The following is a 13,200-nucleotide window of genomic DNA, read 5'->3' as shown; positions in this document are numbered from 1 at the left end:
TTCAGGAGAGGGGACCAGACTTGAATGCAACACTTTTTTAACAAGTTGCCTTGAACGCAGCTCCCTAGCATCTCAACAAGCACCAGCTGCTACTAATTGCCAGTCAGCCTCCAAACCTGTTTGCAACACTTTAACTAGTTGCCTTGAACGCAGCTCCTCATCAAGCATCAGTGTCAGGCGTCATTGTGTAGCGGTAGGACGGAGTCAGGCGCAGGACACAGAGCTAGTAGACAACGTACTTTACTAGTAAATAACAAATGAACATAAACTCCACGCAGGGAGGACAACCCCACTCACCAGTCGATAACACCAAACATAGAACAAACATGCACACAACACAGTGGGAGCCAGAGGGTTAAATAGGGAACAAATCATAGACATAATGGGAACCAGGTGTGTACAATGAAGACAAAACAAGTAGAACACAGAAACATAGATCGGTAGCAGCTAGTACTCCGGTGACGACGAACGCCGAAGCCTGCCCGAGCAAGGAGGAGGAGCAGCCTCGGCTGAATCCGTGACAGTACTCCCCCCTTGACGCGCGGCTCCAGCCGTGCGCCGACACCGGCCTCGGGGACGGCCAGGAAGACGCGGCGCAGGGCGAGTCGGATGACGACGGTGGAAATCCCTCAACATGGAGGGATCGAGGATGTCCCTCCTAGGGACCCAGCACTGTTCTTCCGGACCGTACCCCTCCCACTCCACGAGATACTGCAGGCCCCCCACCCGACGCCTCGAATCCAGGATGGAACGGACCGAGTACGCCGGTGCCCCCTCGATGTCCAGTGGGGGCGGAGGAACCTCCCGTACCTCAGACTCCTGGAGTGGACCAGCCACCACCGGCCTGAGGAGAGATACATGGAACGAGGGGTTAATACGATGCTCAGGAGGAAGCTGTAACCTATAACACACCTTGTTCAATCTCCTCAGGACTTTAAATGGCCCCACAAACCGCCGACCCAGCTTCCGGCAGGGCAGGCGAAGGGACAGGTTTCGGATCGAGAGCCAGACCCGGTCCCCCGGTGCATACACCGGAGCCTCACTGCGGTGGCGGTCGGCGCTCGCCTTTTGTCGCCTGATGGCCCGTTGCAGGCGTACATGGGCAGCATTCCAGGTCTCCTCCGAGCGCCGAAACCATTCCTCCACCGCAGGTGCCTCGATCTGGCTATGATGCCACGGTGCCATGACCGGCTGATAACCTAATACACACTGAAACGGAGAAAGGTTAGTGGAGGAGTGGCGGAGGGAGTTTTGGGCCATCTCTGCCCAGGGGATGAAAACCGACCACTCCCCCGGCCGGTCCTGGCAATAGGACCGCAGAAACCTACCCACATCCTGGTATACTCTTTCCACCTGCCCATTACTCTCGGGGTGAAAACCTGAGGTCAGGCTGACCGAGACCACCAGACGTTCCATGAACGCCCTCCAGACCCTTGAGGTGAACTGGGAACCCCGATCAGACACTATATCCTCAGGTACCCCGTAGTGCCAGAAGACGTGTGTAAATAGGGCCTCCGCAGTCTGTAGGGCCGTAGGGAGACCGGGCAGAGGAATGAGACGGCAGGACTTAGAAAACCGATCCACAACGACCAGGATCGTGGTGTTCCCTTGTGACGGGGGAAGGTCCGTAACGAAATCCACCGATAGGTGGGACCACGGCCGTTGTGGAATGGGGAGGGGTTGTAATTCCCCTCTGGGCAGGTGTCTAGGTGCCTTACACTGGGCGCACACCGAGCAGGAGGAAACATAAACCCTCACGTCCTTAGCTAAAGTACTTCCCACTAAGACAGTGCACTGTCCGACCGATGCCAGGATGACCAGAGGAGGGTGACGTGTGAGCCCAATAGATCAATCGATCGCGGACATCTAACGGCACGTACATACGACCCTCTGGACACTAGGGGGGAGTGGGCTCTGTATGTAACACCCGCTCGATGTCCACGTCAACCTCCCACACCACCGGTGCCATCAGACACGAAGCCGGAAGTATGGGAGTGGGCTCCATAGACCTCTCATCTGTGTCATACAGTCGGGACAGAGCGTCTGCCTTAGCGTTCTGGGAACCTGGTCTGTAAGAAAGGGTGAACACAAAACGGGTGAAAAACATGGCCCACCTTGCCTGGCGAGGGTTCAGTCTCATCGCAGCCCGGTGCTCTGAAAGCCTCCACGCTTTCAGAGCCTTAACCACAGCTAACAGCTCCCGGTCCCCCACATCATAGTTGCGCTCCGCCGGGCTGAGCTTCTTCGAAAAGAAAGCACAGGGTCGGAGCTTTGGTGGCGTACCCGAGCGCTGAGACAGTACAGCTCCTATCCCAGCCTCGGACGCGTCCACCTCTACTGTGAATGCCAAGGAGGGATCTGAATGAGCCAGCACTGGAGCCGAGGTAAACAGGTCCTTCAGGTGACCAAAAGCCCTGTCCGCCTCAGCTGACCACTACAGTCGCACCGGTCCCCCCTTCAGCAAGGAGGTAATGGGAGCTTCTACCTGACCAAAGCCCCGGATAAACCTCTGGTAGTAGTTGGCAAACCCTAAGAATCGCTGCACCTCCTTAACCGTGGTTGGAGTCGGCCAATTACGCACTGCCGAAATGTGGTCAATCTCCATCTCCACCCCTGACGCAGACAGGTGGTGCCCTAGGAATGAGACAGACTTTTGAAAGAACAGACATTTCTCCGCCTTGACGTACAGGTCATGTTCCAACAGTCGACCAAGCGCCTTGCGCACCAGGGACACATGCTCGGCTCGTGTAGTGGAGTATATGAGAATGTCATCTATATACACCACTACATCCTGTACGTGCAGGTCCCTGAAAATCTCATCAACAAAGGATTGGAAGACTGATGGAGCATTCATCAACCCGTACGGCAAGACGAGGTACTCATGGTGCCCAGATGTGGTACTAAATGCCATCTTCCACTCATCTCCCTCCCGGATACGCACCAGGTTGTACGCGCTCCTGAGATCCAATTTAGTGAAGAAGCGCGCCCCGTGCAATGACTCCGTCATACTAGCAATGAGAGGTAGTGGATAACTGTACTTAACAGTGATCTGATTGAGACCCCGGTAGTCAATGCACGGGCGTAAACCTCCATCCTTCTTCTTCACAAAAAAGAAACTCGAGGAGACAGGTGAAGTGGAAGGCCGAATGTATCCCTGTCCCAGAGATTCAGAGACATATGTTTCCATAGCAGCCGTCTCTTCCTGTGACAGAGGATACACGTGACTCCGGGGAAGTGCAGCGCCTACCTGGAGATTTATCGTACAATCCCCCTGTCGATGGGGTGGTAATTGAGTCGCCTTCTTTTTACAGAAGGTGAGAGCCAAATCAGCATATTCAGGGGGAATGTGCATAGTGGAGACCTGGTTTGGACTTTCCACCGTAGTTGCACATATGGAAACACCTACACACCTCCCCGAGCACTGACGTGACGATCCCTTGAGAGCCCTCTGTTGCCATGAAATCATGGGGTCATGAGAGGTTAACCAGGGAAGCCCCAACACCACTGGAAACGCAGGAGAATCAATCAGAAATAGACTAATTCACTCCTCATGACCCCCCTGCGTTTTCATCCAGAGTGGAGCTGTGACCTCCCTAATCAGGCCTGACCCTAAAGGGCGACTATCTAAGGTATGTACAAGGAAGGGCACATCAACAGGAACAATAGGAATCCCTAAACTATGGGAAAACCTACGATCAATAAAGTTCCGAGCTGCGCCTGAATCTACGAGCGCCTTATGCTGGGAATGCGGGGAAAACTCAGGAAATTCTATGTTAATACACATGTGCGCAACAGGGGGCTCTGGGTGAGTCGGGTGCCTACTCACCTGGGATGGTCCATCAGTGCTCTGCCTGCTGCCTCGACTCCCTGAGGACCCTCCCCAGCACCGACCAGCAGTGTGTCCTCTGCGGCCACAGTTGGTGCAGGAGACGGCCCCCCTTCCGGTCTCCCTGAGAGCAGCACCTCCGAGCTCCATTGGTGTAGGGTCGGAGGTACTGGGGGATGGAATGGACGGACCCTGATCCGGACGTCCGCGGGTCGCCAACAGGTTATCTAGCCTTATCGACATATCCACCAGCTGGTCCAGGTTAAGGGTGGTGTCCCTGCAGGCCAGCTCCCGATGAACGTCCTCCCGTAGGCTGCATCGGTAGTGGTCAATCAGGGACCTCTCATTCCATCCCGCGCTGGCAGCCAGGGTCCTGAAGTCCAGTGCGAAGTCCTGTGCGCTCCTCTTCCCCTGTCTGAGGTGGAACAGACGTTCCCCCGCCGCTCTCCCCTCCGGTGGATGATCGAATACCGCCCGGAAGCGGCGGGTGAAATCTTCATAGCACACCGACTATTCCTCCCCACTCGGCGTTGGCCCACTCAAGCGCTCTCCCCGACAGACAGGAGATGAGGGCGGACACGCTCTCCTATCCCGAGGGATGGTAGCCAGGTAGAGCTCTACCTGGAGCAGAAAACCCTGGCACCCGGCAGCTGTACCATCATATGCCCTCGGGAGCGAGAGCCAAATCCCACTGGACCCAGGTGACGAAGGGGTGGACAGCGGTGTGGATTGCTGTGTAGTTGGAGGAGGTGTAGGAAAAACCCCTCTCTCCCATCGCTCCATGGTGTTCAACACACGCTCCATTGCTGTGCCGAGAGTCTGTATCATGGTCGCCTGCTGTTGGACGCGTTCCTCCACTGATCCGGAAGGAATGAATGTACCTGCTGACTCCATTTGAGGTGCGTGTTTCTGTCAGGCGTCAGTGTGTAGCGGTAGGACGGAGTCAGGCGCAGGACAACGTACTTTACTAGTAAATAACAAATGAACATAAACTCCACGCAGGGAGGACAATCCCGCTCACCAGTCGATAACACCAAACATAGAACAAACACGCACACAACACAGTGGGAGCCAGAGGGTTAAATAGGGAACACATTTTTCATTTGACCTCACCCTCTCACCGTCCCCCCCTACTCACAAGGCAGGCAATACGCTTGACCTCATCTTTACTAGATGCTGTTCTTCTACTAATCTCACTGCAACTCCCCTCCATGTCTCCGACCACTACTTTGTATCCTTTTCTCTCTCGCTCTCCTCCAACACTACTCACTCTGCCCCTACTCAGATGGTAATGCGCCGTCGCAACCTTCGCTCTCTCTCTCCCGCTACTCTCTACTCTTCCATCCTATCATCTCTTCCCTCTGCTCAAACCTTCTCCCTCCAATCTCCTGATTCTGCCTCCTCAACCCTCCTCTCCTCCCTTTCAGCATCCTTTGACTCTCTATGTCCCCTATCCTCCCGGCCGGCTCGGTCCTCCCCTCCTGCTCCGTGGCTTGATGACTCATTGCGAGCTCACAGAACATGGCTCCGGGCAGCCGAGCAGAAATGGAGGAAAACTAGACTCCCTGCGGACCTGGCATCTTTTCACTCCCTCCTCTCTACATTTTCTTCATCTGTTTCTGCTGCTAAAGCCACTTTCTTCCACTGTAAATTCCAAGCATCTGCCTCTAACCCTAGGAAGCTCTTTGCCACCTTCTCCTCCCTGCTGAATCCTCCCCCCCCTCCCTCTCTGTGGATGACTTCGTCAACCATTTTGAAAAGAAGGTTGACGACATCCGATCCTCGTTTGTTAAGTCAAATGACACTGCTGGTCCTGCTCACACTGCCCTACCCTATGCTTTGACTTCTCCCCTCTCTCTCCAGATAAAATCTTGCGACTTGTGACGGCCGGCCGCCCAACAACCTGCCCACTTGACCCTATCCCCTCCTCTCTTCTCCAGACCATCTCCGGAGACCTTCTCCCTTACCTCACCTTGCTCATCAACTCATCCTTGACCGCTGGCTATGTCCCTTCCGTCTTCAAGAGAGTGAGAGTTGCACCCCTTCTCAAAAAACCAACACTCGATCCCTCCGATGTCAACAACTACAGACCAGTATCCCTTCTTTTTTTTCTCTCCAAAACTCTTGAGCGTGCCATCTTTAGCCAACTCTCTTGCTATCTCTCTCAGAATGACCTTCTTGATCCAAACCGGTCAGGTTTCAAGACTGGTCATTCAACTGAGACTGCTCTTCTCTGTGTCACAGAGGCTCTCCGCACTGCTAAAGCTAACTCTCTCTCCTCTGCTCTTGTCCTTCTAGACCTGTCTGCTGCCTTTGATACTGTGAACCTTCAGATCCTCCTCGCCACCCTCTCCGAGTTGGGCATCTCCGGCGCGGCTCACTCTTGGATTGCGTCCTACCTGACCGGTCGCTCCTACCAAGTGGCGTGGCAAGAATCTGTCTCCGCACCACGTGCTCTCACCACTGGTGTCCCCCAGGGCTCAGTTCTAGGCCCTCTCCTATTCTCGCTATACACCAAGTCACTTGGCTCTGTCATATCCTCATATGGCCTCTCCTATCATTGCTACGCAGATGACACACAACGAATCTTCTCCTTTCCCCCTTCTGATAACCAGGTGGCGAATCACATCTCTGCATGTCTGGCAGACATATCAGTGTGGATGACGGATCACCACCTCAAGCTGAACCTCGGCAAGACGGAGCTGCTCTTCTTCCCGGGGAAGGACTGCCCGTTCCATGATCTCGCTATCACGGTTGACAACTCCGTTGTGTCCTCCTCCCAGAGTGTGAAGAGCCTTGGCGTGACCCTGGACAACACCCTGTCGTTCTCCACTAACATCAAGGCGGTGACCCGATCCTGTAGGTTCATGCTCTACAACATTCGGAGAGTACGACCCTGCCTTACACAGGAAGCGGCACAGGTCCTAATCCAGGCACTTGTCATCTCCCGTCTGGATTACTGCAACTTGCTGTTGGCTGGACTCCATGCCTGTGCCATTAAACCCCTACAACTCATCCAGAATGCCGCAGCCCGTCTGGTGTTCAACCTTCCCAAGTTCTCTCACGTCACCCCGCTCCTCCGCACACTCCACTGGCTTCCAGTTGAAGCTTGCATCTGCTACAAGACCATGGCACTTGCCTACGGAGCTGTGAGGGGAATGGCACCTCCATACCTTCAGGCTCTGATCAGTCCCTACACCCAAACGAGGGCATTGCGTTCATCCACCTCTGGCCTGCTGGCCCCCCTACCTCTGCGGAAGCACAGTTCCCGCTCAGCCCAGTCAAAACTGTTCGCTGCTCTGGCACCCCAATGGTGGAACAAGCTCCCTCACGACGCCAGGACAGCGGAGTCACTCACCACCTTCCGGAGACACTTGAAACCCCACCTCTTTAAGGAATACCTGGGATAGGATAAAATAATCCTTCTACCCCCCCTTACCCCACCCCAAAGAAAGAAAAAAAACGTATTGTAAAGTGGTTATCCCACTGGCTATAAGGTGAATGCACCAATTTGTAAGTTGCTCTGGATAAGAGAGTCTGCTAAATGACGTAAATGTAAATGTAAATGTACAATGAAGACAAAACAAGTAGAACACAGAAACATAGATCGGTAGCAGCTAATACTCCGGTGACGACGAACGCCGAAGCCTGCCCGAGCAAGGAGGAGGTGCAGTCTCGGCTGAATCTGTGACAATCAGCTGCGTCTCATAGCTAACTGCCCACACCTGTCCTCACTGTTTCATCACCACTGCCACCCTACTTAAACCTGACCAAATTAAGATTCCTCCTCTCTGTTCTGCAGTGCATGTCGCGTTGTACGGCACTGTGTGTTACGAGCCTTAACAAGTGGCACATCCCTTCTAGCTAGTACTGTTTCTCTCAGGTTCTTCCAAGGATCTCCTGGGGAAGATTGCCATCATCACAGCAGCCTAACTACTACGGCCTGACGACAACGTCTACCTGAGACTCCAATCCAAACTCTACAGAATCCAGCCCCTGGATCCTTCACCTGCAGCCCTCTGCTTCATCCGGTCCGTTATCATTCCCTTCCTGAATGCACATTCTCACGTCCATTTCTTCAATAAATATTCTAAACCCATTTTCAATGTCTGGTCCTTAAACTTCAGAATAGTACGTAGGATTAGAATGCTCACTACAGTATCTGCAGTGGCCATAATAACGCAAGTCTTCAGAGATTTGAAAAACTATAGAATCCATTCAGAGGAAGCCCGAGTCTCCCTGATTTCATGGCTGTGACATGCTGAGTGGTAATCTGATAAGCCTCTGTTTCCAACACCACTGTGTAGCGAGAGAGGCCTATACCACCCAATCGTTCCCTTGGCAATTAATGTAATTATGCACACTGTTAGATAAGGAATACACATTCATACCTGACTGAGTACATCCCAAATGTTACCCTATTCCCTATATAGTGCACTCGTTTTGACCAGGGAAAATGTAGTGCACTATATAGGGAATAGGGTGCCATTTGGGACGCAACCTCTGGGTGGAATCTTTGGGAGGACCCGTGCACGGAGCATATTTGTTCTATGAGGAATGAAAGACCTCTTTGTATTTCCAGTATAGAAATACAATAGAGCATCAGCCTTGTTATGTTGGTCTGTAACAAATACCACTCTTGATATACAAATTGTGCTATCTGTATCTCAGCTATATAACGCGTCTCCCCAAAGTGAAAAAAATATAATTTAATAATCCTCCATGTTATTGCTGCAGCTTCGTTTTCAATTCTAAAACTTGGTAACTCGGCTGTGATAACTATTTTATATGCTTTGCATTTGGTTGCGACAGCATAAAAGGGGCATATGAAATACGATTGTCTCTCCATCCCTCCATCCCCATCCCCTGTAGAAATGAGATACTCATCTCTTTCTGACTTTCATCTTCAGACAGAAAAGACAGCCTGGAATCTGACTCGGAGCATGTGCAATGTATAGGCTACACATACATAGCTACCCAAGATAGCAACATGCATCACAGCCTTCATAGGAGTGCAAAGTATATCTGTCAAAACATGAAACATAAAAACTGCTTTAGGCTTTCGACTTAAATCTCGTTCTTCGATTAATGCTAACATGGACCTAAACACCATTCTAAAAGAAGTGGCTGGACTTTTTCACAGTGAATAGCTTGTAGCAGTTAAAAAGGCGCTAACAATCAGCCAGGCCTGTGAATGGTGAATATTTACAATATTCCTTCTCGTCAATATTTCAAGCCCTCAAGCCCCCAACGTATGATTAATCTCCATTAGGGAACAGTTGGTTGGAGATGATCATTTGTGTCTCTCTCCAATGCGGTGCGTTGTGGTGAAGTCAAGTATTTTTCTTCCTTCATTATGTGCTCACGAGTGCTGGCAGAGCCAGTCGCACAGCACAATGCACCAGTGGCTTTGGCACTTCTCTCTGTCAGTTGTTATCAAGCTGATGGAGGAAATCCCTATTATGTTGCATGTACAATGTAAGCATGAAATATAGAGTAACAATATTCCAACCGATTCAGTCAGCAGCCATGTGCAATGAGGCAACAGATGTTGCTTTGGGTTATGATATAATATACTGTAGTACGCCTCCAATCATGACAGCACAGCCCTTGGATACTTTAGTCAAGGTTTTGAAGTCAAAACATGGCACACCAGCAGAGGTCGTGATATGTTTACATTAGAAGGCGGTCATAATGGAGACCCTGCCTCTGTTCAGTCAGTTAATAGCAGGGTGAACAGACTACACCTCCACGAACACAACCTGAATACAACCACTAGCTCTGTGGTTGGCATGGCAGCCAGTTTTATGAGTGCTGTTGTACCTGTGCCCTCACACAAAGACGCACACAGCACACACACACACACACACACACAAACACACACACACACACACACACACACACACACACCCAAAGAGAGAACATGATAGAGCAGACACGGGCTAAGGGGTAAAATGTCTCTTTAGTGATTGGAGGAATTACTGTGCCATTCCCGCCCTTCTCTCCTCCCCCTCAGCAGAGGCGGAGCTTTAGCTGTACTGTATTCCACGCCTCTGAAATTACAACGACTTGCAGGCAGCACCGTTATTGCTAACAGAGCGGGTACTTATCTAATTTATCTTATCCTACTACCACTCCCTGGCAGCTTTTCAACAATTCCCTCCCTTCCCACATCTATCCCTCCCTCCCTCCCTCCCTCTTTCGCAATCTCTCCCTCTTTCCGGCTCCACTCTGTCACTCTGTTATTAAGCCTGTCACTATGAAATGCAACTATTTTCTACCGTGCTGCCCATTTTGCAAATGCGGTTTACATCGCTAACGGTGTCGTAACAGTATTTGAGGGTACAGCACAGGCCAGTATGACTCAACTAAAAATATTATGACTGCCCAAAATGCACACAATTTGTGTTTGATGCCTGCTCGCTTTCCAAATAGAGGTATGACAATAGCGCCCCAGCAGAAAAGTAGCTGTCCAATGGGAATCACTAGGTCACTGTTGCATAAACTTCCAGCAAACATTTCAGTAGGCATATGGTGAGTTTAGTTTGACTGCATTTTCATTTGACACAGAATGCTACACAAATCTGCCACTAAAAGGTGCACAAGCCTGAACGCTGCAAAACAATGTCTCGCCTGATGATCCACGATTGACAGCAATATTGAGTGATATACGAACGGTGCCATTATCTTTGCTGTAGGCACTGTGTGTGATAAAGGAACATGCGGACTGATGAAACATGAGTGACTTTGCATGTACCAGATAAAAGAGAGAAAGGGAGAGTGGAGGGAAAAAAAGTTGGGAGAGAGAGAGAGAGAGATCCCTACTGAGTGTACTCCATGAACCTTACCATGTTCTTGCACTCTTAGAAAAAGGGTTCCAAAAGTGTTCTTCAGCTGTCCCCATAGGAGAAACCTTTTTTGGTTCCAGGTAGAACCCTTTTGGGTTCCAGGTAGAACTCTTTTGGGTTCCATGTAGAACCATCTGTGTAAAGGGTGCTACATGGAACTCAACAGGGTTCTACCTGGAACCAAAAAGTATTCTTCAAAAGGTTATCCTATTGGGACAGCCAAATAACCCTTTTAGGTTCTAGATAGCTCATTTTTTTCTAAGAGTGTGGGTTGTTCCTTCCTTTCATCCCAGCGTGTTGCTTTCGCTTCACATTCACCATAGATTTTTTACATTTACATCATTTAGCAGACGCTTTTATCCAGAGCGACTTACAATGGATGAGGGTGATGACAAAGAAGTCCCTCTGCAGCCAAGAGGCTCTATGTTCTCTCCGGTGACATGCCATTTCTGGAACAAGAAAGCCAAGAGGTTTGTATGTGTGTCCTTTTAAATTGCTGCTTGGTCATTGAGTGTATATTGATGCATGTTCAATTTATTCAATTCACCTGTTCTTTACATACATCTACATACACACATGCAATTTTATGCGAACATTGCATGCATGAGTGCCCCTCATGCAAGCATGGAGTGACTTGGCTACTTTAGCCAGTGCAGACTGATTTAAAATGGAGACCGCAGACTCCTTCATGCTCACTTCATAATCAGAGAGTGATGAGGTCTGGGTCAGAACACACTCTGCATGCTCTTTGCATCAGGAACAGGTTGCGGGAGGGTCAGTCCGGAGGGCTGCGCGGTGGTGCCTTGCAGCATTTGTTTGTTTGTTTTTTAAAGGGATACTTTGGGATTTGGTGATTTGGGGTAATTTCCTACTTACCCAGAGTCAGACGAACTCATAGATACCATTTTAATGTCTCTGCATGCAATTTGAAGGAAGTTGAAGGTAGCATAACGTTAGCTTAGCACAATTGCTGAAAGTTAATTGGTATGTGCTAGCCAGCTTCTCTCAAAAGCAGGGAAATATACCTAACTACAAAGCTGTGTGGCTAACACTTTGTACACTAAGTAGTCTTTACAAGTATATATACAATTATAATATTTTGATTATAGTTGTTTTTAAATCTCTGAACTACACATTTCATTAATCCGCAGTGACGGTGGGCGCAAAGATAGGCTGTGCGCCAGTGTAAACACAGTTGGCCAGCTGAGACAGCAGGAAAGCGGCAGTTTTTAACAAGTTTGCTAGATATCAAGTAAGCAAAGTGTAGGAAGGGTACATCAATAGACTGCCATTGCTCGTCCAAAGCAATAGTTTTACCTCGCAACCGTGAGTGAAGATTGTTGACACTGCTGGAAGTATTTTCAAGCTATTAGCTAGCTTAAGAAAGCAAGTAGTTTGATTTTATTAGGATCTCTTTTAGTCGTCATTAGGACTAGTCTTCCAAGAGTCCACGTAGCTAACTAAGTGTGGTGAGACTTGTGTTACATCCATAGCTACCATAGCTTGTCCAATATGGTTAGTGTGTGTGCTGTTTGCAAAAACAAACCAAGGAAGTGGTCGGCTACAATTTTTCAGTCTTCCATTGCGGGAACCGGACCGATTGAAACTATGGCTAGTTGGTCTGAATATAGATAACAACACTCCAACCGAGGACCTCAGAAAGTTACTAGTTTGCTCAGAATAATTTTTATCCGGGGGACTATTATGAGAAGATGGAACTGACAATCCATAACGATTAAATGTTTCCTGAGGGATACAGTGGTCCTATCAGTGGACATTCTACGCACGCCAGAACAAAGACTGGAAGTAAGTGTGATGATGAACTAACATGTTCTTATGATCAAATGTGGTAGGGCTGTCAATTGTCTCGTGGATAGACTGTCCATTTCATGTAGTCTGTGTCACACGAAACAATTTGGACGCAATTTCTGTTGCAGATGCAAGTTGCAAGTGACACCATCTCCAGCATATTTACTGATACACGAAGTAACTCAAACGTGATTGAAATTGCATGCAACATCCAAACCTGTCAAACACCACATCATGGTTTCACAAATTATTCATTTATCCAACTTGTATTTGTAACAGCATTGATATAGACAAAATGCTGGCTGTGTAATTTGGCAAGCTAGCCAAAATGTAATTGCCAAGCATGTTTTACCAAGCTAGCTAGCTAATGTTAGCTAACCAATCTAGCGATGAACTAAGCTAGCTAACATTAGCTAGCTAGCTAGTGCCGTTCGTGATGGACAATTACAGTTTAAACCAGACAGAGGTATGTGTTAACGTCAAAAATTACATTTATTGACTGCCAGACATGTACATAAACCATGAGTAGCCATAATGTCTAGAAGTTTTCGTACATTTCACATTTGGCATGTCTCTTTTGTAGCAGTTTGTAGCAGCACTGAGAGCTGTGTTGACATGACAACTGGGTCGGAGTTCCAAAGAGAACGATATGACGAGTCATGTAAACTTTTTTATACTCACTGATTGGACATTGCATACAGTCAGTTGCGTCAGTTG

Source organism: Coregonus clupeaformis, chromosome 1 (genome assembly GCF_020615455.1).
Source record: "Coregonus clupeaformis isolate EN_2021a chromosome 1, ASM2061545v1, whole genome shotgun sequence".
NCBI classification, from domain to species: domain Eukaryota; kingdom Metazoa; phylum Chordata; class Actinopteri; order Salmoniformes; family Salmonidae; genus Coregonus; species Coregonus clupeaformis.
The sequence above is the reverse complement of the archived record's forward strand: the minus strand, read 5'-3'. Positions refer to the sequence as shown.